Source organism: Sphaeramia orbicularis, unplaced genomic scaffold (genome assembly GCF_902148855.1).
Source record: "Sphaeramia orbicularis unplaced genomic scaffold, fSphaOr1.1, whole genome shotgun sequence".
Classification (NCBI taxonomy): Eukaryota; Metazoa; Chordata; class Actinopteri; order Kurtiformes; family Apogonidae; genus Sphaeramia; species Sphaeramia orbicularis.
The window spans coordinates 302,373-319,872 of record NW_021941570.1 but is presented as its reverse complement, the minus strand read 5'-3'; the positions used below and the strand labels follow the sequence as shown (position 1 = coordinate 319,872).

Genomic DNA, 17,500 nt, shown 5'->3' with positions numbered 1-17,500 from the left:
CAGATCACATCTACAAACACAAACATGTAGGAACCTGTTTTGAATACGGCTGTGGATCAGCAAGAATCTGGTGATCCAATACAAATCACAACACTAGGATCATGATACGATGTATCACAATATATCATGATACTGTTAAAAAGGCCATTTTTTGTTTTGTGTTTCTTTTTATAAAATCATTATTTCCTTGAAGAACTGAATTCCATCACAAATCTGCCCAAATCCTAAACACATTTGTATTTGATCCAACAGGATCTAATGTTCTATCAGCAAATGTTCCAACTGTGTTCAAACTGAAATTCTGTTTTACACACATTCCAGTTTCAGATCCTGTTCAAATGTTCAGATTCTATTAGTTCACAACTAACATCAGAACAGGATTTGAGTTCAATCCAACAAAGGAACGAACATTATTGAATAAAAGAGTGTGAAATAATAAATAAAATATAAACAAAAAAGAAAAACAAAAAAACAAAAACAAAATGAACCTCCACAATATCTGCATTTGAATAAATACCTAAAATATCCATACAGTACTTTTTAATATCCATACAGTATTGTGAAATGAAATATCACAATATTTATTCAAATGCAGATATTGTGGAGGTTCACTTTATTTATTTATTTTTCTTTTTTGTTTATATTTTATTTATTATTTCACACTTTTATTCAATAATGTTGGTTCCTTTGTTTGGATTGAACTCCAATCCTGTTCTGATGTTCGTTGTGAACTAATAGAATCTGAACATTTGAACAGGATCTGAAACTGGAATGTGTGGAAAACAGAATTTCAGTTTGAACACAGTTGGAACATTTGCTGATAGAACATTAGATCCTGTTGGGATCAAATACAAATGTGTTTAGGATTTGGGCAGATTTATGATGGAATTCAGTTCTTCAAGGAAATAATCATTTTACAGGGTGGGGAAGCAAAATGTACAATATTTTGAGGCAGGGATTGAAAGACAGTGTATGACCAATTAGTTTATTAAAGTCATGAGAATTTATTTGCCACAAGAAAATGTCCATAATAGAAAATGTTTTTATTCTATGTGTCCTCCTTCTTTCTCAATAACTGCCTTCACACGCTTCCTGAAACTTGTGCAAGTGTTCCTCAAATATTGGGGTGACAACTTCTCCCATTCTTCTTTAATAGTATCTTCCAGACTTTCTGGTAATAGTTTTGCTCATAGTCATTCTCTTCTTTCCATTATAAACAGTCTTTATGGACACTCCAACTATTTTGGAAATCTCCTTTGGTGTGACGAGTGCATTCAGCAAATCACACACTCTTTGACGTTTGCTTTCCTGATTACTCATATGGGCAAAAGTTTGTGAAAAGGTATGGATAATAGTGTTAGGTATGATTATGACATCAGTATATGTTTGGGTTCAAAACAACTGATGTAGTGTCTGCTGAGAAAAAACAACTACATGTTCAGTGTACATTTGGCTTCACCACCCTGTAAAAAAGAAACAAACAAAAAAATTGCCTTTTTAACAGTATCATGATATATCGTGATATATCATGTGGTGATCCTAGTATTGTGATTTGTATTGTGTCGCCAGATTCTTGCCGATATACAGCCATAGTCACTACTGGAAAAGACATTTGTAACCTCAATGAGGCTTTTTTACCTGGATAAATAAAGGAGATATTTACATACTAGGCCTGTAACGGTACACAACATTTTCAGTTCGGTACGTTTTCGGTTTTCAAAGCCACGGTTCTTTTTTTTTTTTTTTTTCTTTTTCAGTTCGGTACAGGAAGAAAGAAAACCCCTCAAAATGTCTTTAATGCATTTATTATGAATTTTTGAAAAATTTTCCCCCAGTTTTTGGAAACAATAGAATATAGAAAAACAGGAATATAATTCTGCTGCTATAAATCAAATAGAAAATAAAATGAATTATTAATATGTATATTAATATTAATATATATTAAAACGTTTTAAACATTAGTATTGCACTTTTCTCTGACAGGTAGTTTTGAACAAACAACAAAAATCAAATCCCAGTTCTGTCAGTTCACATTCTGCAGAAAAATACCAAAAAAACTTCCACATGAAGTGCAACATTAACAGGAGGGTAAACTGGTATTCTGTTGAAACAAACTGAAGAGAGACTTTGACAACAAAAAATTAACCAAATTATGTATTTTAGGACAGAGAACAAACTGTGTAGGACACTTTGTGTACGTGTGCGCGCACATGCAGGGTGCAATTAGTCGGGGGGATGGTTTGTTTGTTTTTTTGGTCGGAGCCGGGGGGGGTGGGGGTGTCCTTAACTAACGTAACAAACGCTGGTGTGAAACAAAAGTAAAACTTTATATACTTTCAACGTCTAACTCCGGGTTCTGTTCCTCTGTTATACAGCGTGCATGAGAGAGAGAGTGAGAGCTAGTGCAAGTGTTTTAGAACTACTGTAGTGCATCGGCAGTAAACCACGTCCGTCTTATCAGCGTCTCTTTCCTGGTTGTTGTCTTTCACCTGAACCTGAACTGATCCAAACTGGACTGGACTGATGGTGGAGGGTCTGCAGTCTGGTCCTTCCAGGTTCACTTCAGATTTGTTTTTTTATTTTTATTTTTTTAACCTTATATCAGCTGCTATTTCGGGTCAATGTGTGCGTCCTTCCATATGTCCATGTGGAACCTGCACAGATTTAAAGTTCCACATCAAACAACGTCTTTCGTTCCTTTTTCTTTTTCTCATCATACTGTGCCATTTGGGTAGAGCTGTGGACTGAACCGAACAGCTGTGGACTGAAACGGTTCAGTATGTGTGCCGTTACAGGCCTTATATGAATATATGAAAAAAAAAAAAATCTATCTATCTATCTATCTATATATCTATCTATCTATCTATATATCTATTTATCTATCTATCTATCTATCTATCTATCTATCTATCTATATGTATATATATATATATATATATATATATATATATATATATATATATATATATATATATATATATATACGAGGGCTGTTCAATAAGTTCATGGCCTCACCCAGAAATACTGGTTGTTATAATACAGGATGTTACATTCTTTCGTGATGGGATAGTGACGCTTGAACATCGATGGACCAAGTGCATTGCTGTAAATGGAGATTATGTTGAAAAATAAAATATAAATTATCAGTCTGTGTTGTTCTGTTCTGGGTGAGGCCATGAACTTATTGAACAGCCCTCGTGTATATATATATATATATATATATATATATATATATATATATATATATATATATACACACACACACACACACACACACACACACACACATATATATATATTATTATTATTATTTTTTATACATATATATATTTTTATACATATATGTGTGTGTGTATATATAAACAGTTAGAATAATGTTAACATTTCATTTAATTTTCTTTAGACATTTCATGTTGTTCATATTTGTTCATGTTTTATTGTTAAAGGATAGTTTGTAAATGTTCATATTTTCATAATTTAATCCATTTTTTTTTACACTGAAACAAAGAGAACAATGTGAAGTTGTCATTATTTGTAGGTGTAATGTGAACATTTCATATCCCTGTTATTGTGACCAAAACTATCACAGTTCTCATTATTATCACAGTATTGTTGAAATTGTGTGAAAATGTTCCCAAAGTACTAATACACACACTGAAAGAATTTAACCAAGTTGTATTTAAAAAAAAACAACAACAAAAAAACCAAATATAATAACAGTCCCACTGTCCCTTCTGTGTCAGAAACATTCCAATATTAACCCTTAGTGGTCTGAGTCTATTCTGTCTGTTTTTCAGTCCTTTTGATTTGGCCTTTATATACTATAGAAACAAATGTTTACTATACCCATGTTTGGATCTGTTTTTTCAGCACAACTTCATCTATCTCATCTGTCTGTTATTTTTTCACTTTAACCTACTATAAAAACATAAAAATATATAAAATCTGATTTGAAAAATGTGTATAATTTATTGCATAAATAACACACAGATGTTTAACGAACCTTTTCACAGACTTTAAAAGTGAATATTGGTTCAAATATTAGGTATAGAAAATTAAAATTGTAATAAATTCAAACTATACTCAGATATTTGACATTAAAGCAGATCTTTAAATAGGGTTTTTTCCATAAAAGTGCGGTAATCAAACACAGTTATCATGAGAATTAGAATTTAAACAGTAATACTAACCATCTGTGATTTTACCGCAGTTTATGGTTCTACCGGTAATGGTTCCATCCCTAGATCCTAGTATTGTGATTTGTATTGTATCAGCAGATTGTTGCTGATACACAGCCGTATTAATAAAGGTCATTACTACAGTTAGTTCACTCATGTTCAGTCTGATTCCAGCTGTGGCTGTGCCTCTGCTGGTCAGGGTTATGTTCCTGTGTTTGTGTTGGTTCTGTAGGTTTTCTCACACTTTAAGTGTTTCCTGTTACCCTGTGGACCTGTGTGTGTGTACGTGTGTGTGTGTGTGTGTGTGTGTGTATGTGTGTGTGTATGTGTGTGTGTATGTACATGTGTGTGTGTGTGTGTGTGTTAAACTCTACCATGGTCAGTGTCACATGTGTTTGAATGTTCTGTCCTGTTCTGGTTCTGGACGGTCCAGCGCTGACAGGACGGACTCAGCTGGTTCTGTTCCATCTCTGTATCATCTCATGTGTTTTTATTAGGGATGCAAATTATTGATTAATTCATTAATTGTTAGTTGGTTGCCCTTATCGATCGATTAATGATTAATTGATAAGAGGTGATTTTCCTGAGAACCTGAATTTCTCTTTCAATACGTTCTGTAAGAATGAAAGCTAAATGTAGTTTCTATTCTTCATGATAAAACCAGGTCATATTCTTTAATGACTGATTCATTGATCCATTGGATACAGTCAGTGTTTCTGTGGAATTCATCTGTTAGTGTGGGGGTGTGGAAGGGGGGGTGCACACGCGTGTGTGTTTCATGTGGGCTCGCACATGCTCAGTTCGGCCGGGGGATGCGTGCATCTTAGTTGGTAACCACGTGTGTTTGCATGACTCCCCATCCCACTTCTAATACTATAGGGTACGGCGCAGTCTGCCCCCCCCCCCACACACACACACACACACAGAAGTGAAAGTAAAACTTTTCGCTCATTTCTCTTTTCCTCCTGAAGCTTCACAAATGCATTCCATCCCTGTGTCCTGGATCAGGAGTCTGGAGGAGGTTTAACTTCTGTCTCACTGACTGTGGACTAGAACAACCTCCAGGAAAACGCTCTGATCTGATACTGACCACACACGTGTGTGTGGATTTATTCAGGGGTTACCACTCCCACAAACAGACTGTCTGTCTGTGTTTGGCTCCACCCACAAACAGACTGTCTGTCTGTGTTTGGCTCCACCCACAAACAGACTGTCTGTCTGTGTTTGGCTCCACCCACAAACAGACTGTCTGTCTGTGTTTGGCTCCACCCACAAACAGACTGTCTGTCTGTGTTTGGCTCCACCCACAAACAGACAGTCTGTCTGTGTTTGGCTCCACCCACAAACAGACAGTCTGTCTGTGTTTGGCTCCACCCACAAACAGACAGTCTGTCTGTGTTTGGCTCCACCCACAAACAGACTGTCTGTCTGTGTTTGGCTCCACCCACAAACAGACAGTCAGTCTGTGTTTGGCTCCACCCACAAACAGACTGTCTGTCTGTGTTTGGCTCCACCCACAAACAGACAGTCGGTCTGTGTATGGCTCCACCCACAAACAGACTTTCAGTCTGTGTATGGCTCCACCCACAAACAGACAGTCGGTCTGTGTTTGGCTCCACCCACAAACAGACAGTCGGTCTGTGTATGGCTCCACCCACAAACAGACAGTTGGTCTGTGTTTGGCTCCACCCACAAACAGACGTTCGGTCTGTGTTTGGCTCCTCCCCCATGTCCATACAGACATTCTAAGTCACCATCTCCATGATCCAGTTCCATCACCACCTATGTCAGCCACAGCGTCGCAGCGCAGACAAACCGACAGCCTTCAGACAGGTGTGGACAGGAGGACAAGGACAATTAACCCACAATTAATAATTTAATTGAGCAAATTCTTATCGACAGTTAATGGTTTTTAATTTGGATGGTTGAATTCTTGGGTTTAACCACATATTAGTCAGTATTAGTCAGGATTGTTTTGTGTCAGTAGAAGTTCTTTGTTTCACTGTCAGTCATAACACATCTTGGTCACATCCTAAACTGACAGACTGATGATAACAGGACTAAGGTTTTATCTTAGGTACACTTTCAAATACACACGCCCACAGACCATCGTAAACAGCAAGAGATAAGAGGTAAACACGGTCATTATGGGGTTTTACTTTGAGTGGAGGAATTTCATGTGTTTGACTTTAGGTCAGATGACACCAGTCCATTTTGTGTGATCCAGCCCACCTAGGGGGGTCAGCCCAGAGTCTGAAGATCAGTTTACAAGGAGTATAAAAGTGATGTGCATGGTAATGTTCAGGAGCCATTTTCCCTGCTTGGGCTGTGGATCCTCAGCTGAGTTCTGTTTTGTTTGTGATCAGAAGTCAACAGTAAATTTATAAGAATGAGACCTAAAAGAATCTGGACTTATTCTGGGAGCTTCCAACAAAAGAACATGTTAACACTTTAGTTGATTAATTATTTACATCCCTAGTGTGTGTGTGTGTGTGTGTGTGTGTGTGTGTGTGTGTGTGTGTGTATATCTGTTCAATCAAATCAAATTTTATTTCTATAGCACCACATCATAATAAAAGTTCTCTTCTGACACTTTCCATATAGAGTTGGTCCAGAGCAGACTGAAGCCAGTTTACAGGACCCAGCCGAATCCTCCAGGAGTAAACACTAGTGAGAGGAGACAGAGGAAGGACAAACTTGTGTCTGTTTAGTAAACACATGACTGTTCAGTTCTTTTCCATCACAAACATCACACAGTAAACTTTGGGAACCTTTAAATATTCCAGTTGCCATGGTTACTCCTTCATATCACTTCTGTTCCTCTGAACTTGAACACATAAAGTCATAAATAAATCTTATCTCACATCAGCTGACCCTCCCTCTGCTTCCTTCCTCTTTCTTTGTAAATATTTGAATATTGTCGTACTCATCTGAAAATACGACTGATAATGGGTCAGTACAGAACACCAGCCGACATGGTTCTGTTTTAAACCAAACTGGACCACCGTCCGAAACAACACATGAAGGAACATAGAAATATTTATATTAGAAAAGACAAGTGACCTGTGTGTGTGTGTGTGTGTGTGTGTGTGTGTGTGTGTGAGACAGTTGGTCTGAATGTAAAACATGGAAAACAGTCTGAACTTAGTAACAGATTGCTTTTGAACAGACATTTCTGCCTTTAACTAAACATAGAAGTAGATTAAGTTAGTGCAACTTAAAACTCTTGTAAACGTTCTTTAAAAGCTGAGTTCAAATCTGACAAAAGAAACAGAGTGAAGGACAGAAAGAAAAGAGAGAAACATGATTTTACACAGACCTGAACTAAACTTTAAGGTCTGATAGAATTTCGCTTTGTTTGTGCAACAGTAGTTTGAATTCTTCCAGGACTGAATAAAACACATTTAGCTCCTTTGTAATTTAAATTGTAGTTTATATTGTGGTGTGTTTACTGCATTGCATTGTGGATATTGTGCATATTGTTGTAAATGTGTTCTTTTCTGTGCAGGGGTTCAGCAGGGTTGTGGTGTTGGTGTTCATTGATAGTTAATGTGTGCATGTTAATGTTTATTGGCCTTTTTGTGTTTATTTGTGTATTTTTATAGAACTGCACCATGAGTCAGAACCACAGGACAAACCAGGACTGTAATGTTTACTGACAACTGTAGTTAGAATGTTCAATGAAACTGCTCACTGTTTGTCAAATATAATTAACTGTTTTGTAATAGAATGGGAACAATAGTATTGTATACAAATTAGATATTAACATGCAGACAGATCTAGCAATTGACATGCACAGAGAAATAATAAGCAGTTTAGAACTGGAATTTCTGTGTGGAATTTGTTCTGATGCACAGAAATAAGTTAGGCCAGTGTTTTTCAACCTTGGGGTCTGGACCCCATGTGGGGCCGCCTGAAATTCAAATGGGGTCGCCTGAAATTTCTAGTAATTGATAAAAAAAATTAAAAAAAAAAAAAAAAAAAGTACTAATAATAAGTATATGGTGAGGTGACAGAGACAGTCCCAATCCATAAAAGACACAACAAACTATGAGTGTGAAACTGCAGCACTGTGGTTCTGTTTATCTGTCACATGTTCATTGTGGTCAGTTTCAGATGCTGCAGCTCTTTCATTATTCATAGTTTCAGTTCTTGTTTTGTTTTTTTTTCAGTATTAATTGTCAGCCTTTTAAATACAAGCTGGACAGGAAAATCCAATTCTCCCTTTGTGCAGTAATCTACACCTGGATTTACTGCCTCTGTCCACAATAATAGACATTATATAAACTAAATGTCCTCTAAAATTAACGATTATTTGCAACATAGTATAGCAAACTATTACATGATCAAAAACAAATTAATTTTCGCAAAAAAAAAAAATCTCTGTTTTGAATGTCTGGGGTCACCAGAAATTTGTGATGTTAAAATGGGGTCAGGAGTAATAAAAGGTTGGAACCACTGAGTTAGGTTAACTCCAAAAATGAAGGTAACTACTTGTACGGACATTTGTGAGTAGAATAAAAGTAAAACAATAAGTCAGTTTAACTAAATGGAGTAGTTTTTACTCAATTTAAATTAAGTTGGTTGGACTTCATTAAACTTGTAGAGTACAAATCAAATCATGTAGTTTGTACTTTAGTAATAGAGTTTACTGAACCACAGAAGTCTGGTGGAGTTTAAGCAATTATGGACAAGTGGAAAGAACTGAAAAAGATGAATGCAAATTGTTACATCAATTTTTTACGTTGAGCAACTTATCATTTTTTAGAGTGCAGATAAGTGGACCATTAGCTTGGGGGGGGGTTACTGATCCAGACTCACTGTGGGCTCAGTGGGCGGAGCCAACCAAATGGACCCAGCTCCAGTGGACGGACATGTGTTTGTCTGTGGGTCCAGGACTAGAACTGTGGACTACAGGGACATGTCCAGGACACTGTAGACCCAGAGGAGTCTGATGGTTCTGGTGTTGGACCGACGTGGACGATCATGGACTAGTGGACCGACTCTATCCTGACAGACCAACTGGACTTCCATGGAGGGGACAGTGTTGGTTCCTGGACGTCCAAACAGTGTCAGTTAGTGCTGGTTCAGTCCGTTCCATCAGTCCAGTCCGTCTGTTGAATGTGTTCAACTGTAAGCGTCTACAGTTTGACTCAAAGGGCGTCTTCAATAGGGCTGTGTATCGGCAAGAATCTGACGATATGATTCAAGTCACAATTAGGGCTGCACGATTAATCGATTTTAAATCGAAATCGGATTTTTTAATTAGGACGATTTTTAAAAAAGGGAAATCGGAAAATCGATTTCATCTCTCTCGTGCCTGTGGGCTGCGCGCTTGCGGGCTCCCGTAGGCTCCTCCTCCTATCAGTGACAGCGGTCTGTCACAGAAGTCCATGTAATGACCGGACTTTAAATGTGTTCATGAGCCCACAGTACTTATAGTAATGTAAGCCGTGGCTTCACGCACGGATCCCACAACTGAAATAGAACTGCATGTGGATCATTCTTCTTCCGTTGTCCCGGATCCGTACAGTACCGTCTTCTTCCGATCCGGGTCTCGGGGTCATCAGCCTCAGCAGAGGAGCCCACACAGCCCACTGCCCACACACATCCACCAGCTCCACACATAGAATCCCTCCAGTGTGTCCTGGGTCAGTCTGTTCCACGCACGGATCCCCCAGTTTAAATAGAACCACATGTGGATCACTTATATTTACCTGGTCCATGCACACACGGCTGATGCCTGTCACTGACTGACACTGGGATCACTTCTGTGGACCAGATACCCAGAAAAAAAAAAAAATATATATATATATCACAGTAGAGATTGAAATCCAGTAGGATTCGTAATCCTACTAGGACAGATAGGAATTAGATAGGAATTTTAGTTTGTCCTAGAACAAACTGAAATCCTATCTGTCCTAGGGTTAGGGTTAGGGTTAATCTTCGGATCCTAATTTCTTGTAGGATTTCAGTTTGTCCTAGGACAAACTAAAATTTCAATCTGTCCTAGTAGGATTCGTAATCCTAGTAGGATTACAAATCCTACTGGATTTCAATCTCTACTGTGACACATATATATATATATATATATATATATATATATATATATATATATATATATATAATAATTAATTTAGTCCTCTTACTTGCTAAATTTTTCATTCACAAATGTAAGTTCTGTAACACAAAACCAAATATTATTTATTTTTTGAAAGATGTTGAACTTTATTTAAAGCTGTTCGATAAATCTGGAAACAAAAAGGCTCTAAAAAACATAAGTATTTGCTCTGATTTGGACATTGTATTACAGTGTATTCCCCCTGGCAAACTTCTGTTATTTTCTTGTTGTATACATTGTTTGTATACTCTACTTCATTCAATATAGATTTAATTAAGAAAAAAACTTCTGTGGGTTCATCATGTGATACCATCACAGATTTGAGGTCAGAGCAGTGCCTTGCATTGTTGGCTGCTCACGAAAATGACATGCTGACTTCTGTTTTTTGTAGTTTTACCCAAAAATCGAAATCGAAAATCGAGTTTTTAGAGGAAAAAAATCGGGATTTTTTTTTTCCAAAATCGTGCAGCCCTAGTCACAATACTAGGATCACCATACGATATATCACGATATATCATGATACTGTTAAAAAGGCAATTTTTTGTTTGTTTCTTTTTCTCTTTTTTTTAATGATTATTTCCTGGAAGAACTGAATTCCACCAGAAATCTGCACAAATCCTAAACACATTTGTATTTGATCCCAACAGGATCTAATGTTCTATTACCAAATGTTCCAACTGTGTTCAAACTGAAATTCTGTTTTACAGACATTCCAGTTTCAGATCCTGTTCAAATGTTCAGATTCTATTAGTTCACAACTAACATCAGAACAGGATTTGAGTTCAATCCAAACAAAGGAACCAACATCTGCCTCTCAGACAGAAAAAAGTGCTTTTAGGAGGATTCAAATAAACATTATTTACTAAAACAGTATTAAATAATAATAAATAAGATATAAACTGTAAAGAAAACCAAAAAACTAAATTGAACCTCCACAATATCTGCATTTAAATAAATACCTAAAAATATCCATACAGTACTTTTTAATATTGATACAGTATTGTGAAATTAAATATCGTGATATATAACCGATCATTTCTGACCCCCCTATTGTAAGTCTGTGGGAGCCAGGGCTGTTTGAACCTGCCCCCAGTGGCTGTCAGTGGTATTACACCTTCCACATAGTTCCACATATACAGTCGTCCTCAAAATTCTTCATACCCCTGCCATTTTTTGTAACTTTTTGTTTTTGTGATGAAATGAATGAGTTTTGTCAAGTTTGTTTGTGACTTATATGTGATACACAAGTGAGGAAATAAGAACAAATGATACTTGGAGAAATACTTTATTTCAGGAGTATTTTATTAGAGGATTTCTAAAAAACGCCATGTTCAAAATTATTCATACCCGAGGTTTATTAAGTCCAAAGTCTTTTCTTAATAGTCAGTAGAGTAGCCTTTGTTCTTGATAATGGTTCCTGTAAGTGTCCACAGGTTCTCTTCTGTCTCCTGTGGGGTTTTGGTCCACTCTTCCAGGACCAAAGCCTCCAGCTGGGTCCGGTTGGATGGTCTCCTACCCATCACTCTGGTCTTTAGCTCCCTCCACAGATCCTCTATATGATTTAGGTCAGAGCTTTGACTGGGTCATGTCCTTGAACCACTACTGCACTACCTTGATGGTATGCTTGGGGTCAGTGTCCTGCTGGGACGTCCAGTCAGGACCAGTCTAGAGTTTCTCAGCACTTTCACACTGTCATCCAGGACGTTGATATAATTATGTTAAATTCATGATGCCTTGTAACTTCATGAGGTTTCCAGTGCCACTAGCAGAGAAGCATCCTAGCATTATAGGTTATAACCATAGCATTATGTTGCCACCAAAATAACCGAGGTATGAAGGTATCACAGACAACCATCCAGCCAGTATTGCACAAAGGAGTTCTCCATGGATGCAGACACAGGAAGATGGCAGGACTCAGGATGAAACATCAGGAGGCTCATCTGGCATTTCCTAGAGCTCTTCTTAACCAAGATCCAAGCTTTTGGTCATCAATCCAGTGATCTGATGAAACAAAGATGGAGTTGTTTGGCCACATGGATGTTGACTGCATCTGAAGGAAGCAAGGAGAAGAACGCAAACTGAACACAGCCCCAACCATCAAGCATGGTGGTGGCAACATAATGCTATGGGGTTGCTTTTCTGCTAGTGGCACCGAGAACCTCATCAAGATACAAGGCATCATGAAAAAGGAGGATTATATCAACATCCTGGATGACAGTGTGAAAGTGCTGAGAAACTCTAGACTGGTCCTGACTGGACGTCCCAGCAGGACACTGACCCCAAGCATACCACCAAGGTAGTGCAGTAGTGGTTCAAGGACATGACCCAGTCAAAGCTCTGACCTAAATCATATAGAGGATCTGTGGAGGGAGCTAAAGACCAGAGTGATGGGTAGGAGACCATCCAACCGGACCCAGCTGGAGGCTTTGGTCCTGGAAGAGTGGACCAAAACCCCACAGGAGACAGAAGAGAACCTGTGGACACTTACAGGAACCATTATCAAGAACAAAGGCTACTCTACTGACTATTAAGAAAAGACTTTGGACTTAATAAACCTAGGGTATGAATAATTTTGAACATGGCGTTTTTTAGAAATCCTCTAATAAAATACTCCTGAAATAAAGTATTTCTCCAAGTATCATTTGTTCTTATTTCCTCACTTGTGTATCACATATAAGTCACACACAAACTTGACAAAACTCATTCATTTCATCACAAAAACAAAAAGTTGCAAAAAATGGCAGGGGTATGAAGAATTTTGAGGACGAATGTATGTCCTTGACTCTTCGTTCAGGTTTTTTCTCCCTGTGTTCTGCCTGCAGGCTGTGAGGATCAGATTACACTGAGCACAATGATGGACAGATGCACAGGACCCTCCTGTTCTGGACTGGGGGTCACTGGATGTCATTTTTCCATTCATACATAATGGAGGACAGTTTTTTTCTCAGTAGTTTAATGTCAACACTCTCATGGTGCCTTACAGCACTGATGTGACGTGGTGCATTCAGGGATATGTGGGTCTTTCTGTTTGTGTGCTTATGTGAGTAAAACATGCCTTCAATGACTTCAGTGTGATTTACACCTGAAGTACAACAGGTGTGTGTGTGTGTGTGTGTGTGTGTAGATTTCAGGTCAAGTATGAATATTCCTAAGTATATATAATGTATTCATTCTGCAAAATATATAATGTATACATGCTGAGATATATATATATATATATATATATATATATATATATATATATATATATATATATATATATATATATGTATATATATATATATATGTATATATATATATATATATATATATATATATATATATATATATATATATATATATGTATATATATATATATATATATATATATATATATATGTATATATATATATATATATATATATATATATACGAGCATGTAAATATTCCACAGTCAGCTGTCAGCTGGATTATAAGAAAGTGGAAGTGTTTGGGAACGACAGTAACTCAGCCACGCAGTGGTAGGCCACGTAAACTGACGGAGCGGGGTCAGCGGATGCTGAGGCGCAGAGTGAGAAGAGGTGACCAACTTTCTGCAGAGTCAGTGGTACAGACCTCCAAACTTCATGTGTCCTTCAGATTAGCTCCAGAACAGTGCGCACAGAGCTTCATGGAATGGGTTTCCGTGGCCGAGCGGCCGCATCCAAGCCATACATCAGCAAGTGCAATGCACAGCGGTGGATGCAGTGGTGTAAAGCACGCCGCCACTGGACTGTAGAGCAGGGGAGGAGCCTTCTCTGGACTGACCAATCGACCTTCTCCATCTGGCGATCTGATGGACAGGTCTGGGTTTGGCGGTCTCCAGGAGAACGATACTTGTGGGAGCGCATTGTGCCGAGTGTAAAGTTTGGTGGAGGGGGGGTTATGGTGTGGGGTTGTTTTTCAGGAGCTGGGCTGGGCCCCTTAGTTCCAGTGAAAGGAACTGGGAATGCTTCAGCAGAACAAGACATTTGGGACAATTCCACGCTCCCATCTATGTGGGAACAGTTTGGAGCCGGCCCCTTCCTCTTCCAACATGACTGTGCACCAGTGCACAAAGCAAGGTCCATTTGGACATGGAGGACAGAGTCTGGTGTGGATGAACTGGACTGGCCTGCACACAGTCCTGACCTCAACCCCATAGAACACCTTTGGATGAATTAGAGCGCAGACTGAGAGCCAGGCCTTCTGTCCAACATCAGTGTGGGACCTCACAAATGCGCTTCTGGAAGAATGGTCCAGAATTCCCATGAACACACTCCTAAACCTTGTGGACAGCCTTCCCAGAAGAGTTGAAGCTGTTAGAGCTGCAAAGGGTGGAGCCACGTCAGACTGAACCCATAGACTAGGAATGGGATGGACCTGACATTCATATGAGAGTCAAAGCAGGAGAGGGAATACTGTTGGAAATATAGTGTATATACACTGCTAAGTGTATATATGATGCTGTGTTTCCACTATGTGGAACCAGCTCAGCTCAGTATTCCTGCAGACCGTTTCTATTCCAGGATACTACCCACTTTACAGTACCTGGTTGTCATAGCGATGTGGCGCGTTATGTCCGTGTCGTCTGTTCAGAGTTGCTGATAAACTCACTCGTTGCGTGTTGTCTCGTCTGAATTTTTACGTCGTCCACCACAGACTGAATCTCCTGGACCAACTACGGTGTAGTTTTGGGCTGTTCTCATGTGGATTAATGTACCGCTGTATTTACTGTCCACTAACGCAAACGGCGGGTCACAGAGAAAACTGTCTGACCAATCAGTGGTCTGCAGTGTTTACACGTCACAGTTTAGTATCACTTGGAACCTCAGCAGAGGTGATACAAAAAACTAGTACCAGGTACCAGATTCCAGGTCCTTTTTTGTCAAAGCAAAAAGGCCGAGTCAAGTCGAGTCAATACGACGCAGTGGAAACGGGACAGAACCTGTGGAAACGGTGCTCAGTCTGTGCAGGGTGTGGTCCATACTTCCACTGCTCTGCTCTTCTTCTGTTTCTTTTCTCTTCTTCTGTTTCTTTTCTTTTCTGTTCTGTTTCTTTCCTCTTCTGTTTCTTTTCTCTTCTTCTGTTTCTTTTCTCTTCTTCTGTTTCTTTTCTTTTCTGTTCTGTTTCTTTCCTCTTCTGTTTCTTTCCTCTTCTTCTCTTCCTCTGCTCTTCTTCTGTTTCTTTGCTCTTCTTCTGTTTCTTCGCTCTTCTTCTGTTTCTTTTCTCTTCTTCTCTTCCTCTGCTCTTCTTCTGTTTCTTTGCTCTTCTTCTGTTTCTTTGGTCTTCTTCTGTTTCTTTGGTCTTCTTCTCTTCCTCTGCTCTTCTTCTGTTTCTTCGCTCTTCTTCTCTTCCTCTGCTCTTCTTCTGTTTCTTTGGTCTTCTTCTCTTCCTCTGGTCTTCTTCTGTTTCTTTGCTCTTCTTCTCTTCCTCTGCTCTTCTTCTGTTTCTTTGGTCTTCTTCTCTTCCTCTGGTCTTCTTCTGTTTCTTTGGTCTTCTTCTCTTCCTCTGCTCTTCTTCTCTTCCTCTGCTCTTCTTCTGTTTCTTCACTCTTCTTCTCTTCCTCTGCTCTTCTTCTGTTTCTTTGCTCTTCTTCTGTTTCTTTGGTCTTCTTCTCTTCCTCTGCTCTTCTTCTGTTTCTTCGCTCTTCTTCTCTTCCTCTGCTCTTCTTCTGTTTCTTTGGTCTTCTTCTTTGGTCTTCTTCTCTTCCTCTGCTCTTCTTCTGTTTCTTTGGTCTTCTTCTCTTCCTCTGCTCTTCTTCTGTTTCTTTGGTCTTCTTCTGTTTCTTTGGTCTTCTTCTCTTCCTCTGCTCTTCTTCTGTTTCTTTGCTCTTCTTCTGTTTCTTTGGTCTTCTTCTCTTCCTCTGGTCTTCTTCTGTTTCTTTGCTCTTCTTCTCTTCCTCTGCTCTTCTTCTGTTTCTTTGGTCTTCTTCTCTTCCTCTGGTCTTCTTCTGTTTCTTTGGTCTTCTTCTCTTCCTTCTCTGCTCTTCTCTTCCTCTGCTCTTCTTCTGTTTCTTCACTCTTCTTCTCTTCCTCTGCTCTTCTTCTGTTTCTTTGCTCTTCTTCTGTTTCTTTGGTCTTCTTCTCTTCCTCTGCTCTTCTTCTGTTTCTTCGCTCTTCTTCTCTTCCTCTGCTCTTCTTCTGTTTCTTTGGTCTTCTTCTGTTTCTTTGGTCTTCTTCTCTTCCTCTGCTCTTCTTCTGTTTCTTTGGTCTTCTTCTCTTCCTCTGCTCTTCTTCTGTTTCTTTGGTCTTCTTCTGTTTCTTTGGTCTTCTTCTCTTCCTCTGCTCTTCTTCTGTTTCTTTGGTCTTCTTCTCTTCCTCTGCTCTTCTTCTGTTTCTTTTCTGCTGCTGTGCTCACACGTTTTTGTTGGATCTCCAGTTCTTCTTCTTCCTCTTCTGTGAAACAGGCCTCTTGTTGTGGTAACAGTCTGCAGGTTGTGAGCGCTGCGCAGACCTGTCCACATGACGACAGTTCATTTGTGTTACAGATGGATAAAGGTTCCACATGAGTCGCTTCTTTCTGAAGAATCGCAGCCTTTTATTGATGACAGTGGTCATTAGCAGCACAGAGAGCCAAACCTGAATACATCCACAGTTTAATGAGATGGACAGGCTTTAGATCTGCAGGAAGAACAGGTTAAAGCACAAGTGAAGAACTGAAAACAGAGTACACTGGGTGGTGGAAGGACGGATGGGGGTGGACTGATTTATTGTACAGTTCTCTTGTTCTTCCATATCTGAACTGTTGTGCGGCGATATGGGGTAACAATTAGAAATCAAACATTAATTCTATTTTCTTACTTCAAAAAAAGGCAATTGGACTTGTCAATCAAGCACAACACAGAGCTCCAACAAATCCCCTTTTTATCAAATTAAATGCTGTAAAACTACATGATCTTGTCGACCTTAATACTCTTATTCTACTGTCTAAAGCCCATGACCACACCGCCCCTACAGTCTACAGGAGATGTTTGAGCCCAGGCAAAGGAAGTAGAATTTAAGCGGAACTGAAATCTACTAGAAAATGAAGTGTAGAACAAACAGAAAAAGCCAGTGTATCTGTTTCAGAGGGTTCATCTGTGGAATAATCTGGAACAAAACTGAAAAATGTCTGCTTCAGTTTGTGCGTTTAAAAGGATGAATAAATCCACTGTAATAACAAAATATAGAACATTATAGAAGTACGCAGAAAATCAGATATT

The 17,500-nt window shown here is 38.8% G+C and overlaps 2 protein-coding genes across 3 annotated transcripts in view; both read left to right on the top strand.

Annotated features, from left to right (window-relative positions):
• LOC115416168 (tissue factor pathway inhibitor-like) overlaps positions 1-3,882 on the top strand; it is a 29,795-nt gene extending 25,913 nt beyond the window's left edge. Inside the window, exon 7 of the mRNA XM_030129893.1 lies at positions 3,871-3,882. The gene's annotated coding sequence lies outside the window, so the exon portion shown is untranslated. The remainder of the gene's footprint in view (positions 1-3,870) is intronic.
• Positions 1-17,500, top strand: part of calcrla (calcitonin receptor-like a) — a 99,183-nt gene that overhangs the window by 1,984 nt on the left and 79,699 nt on the right. The window lies entirely within an intron of this gene.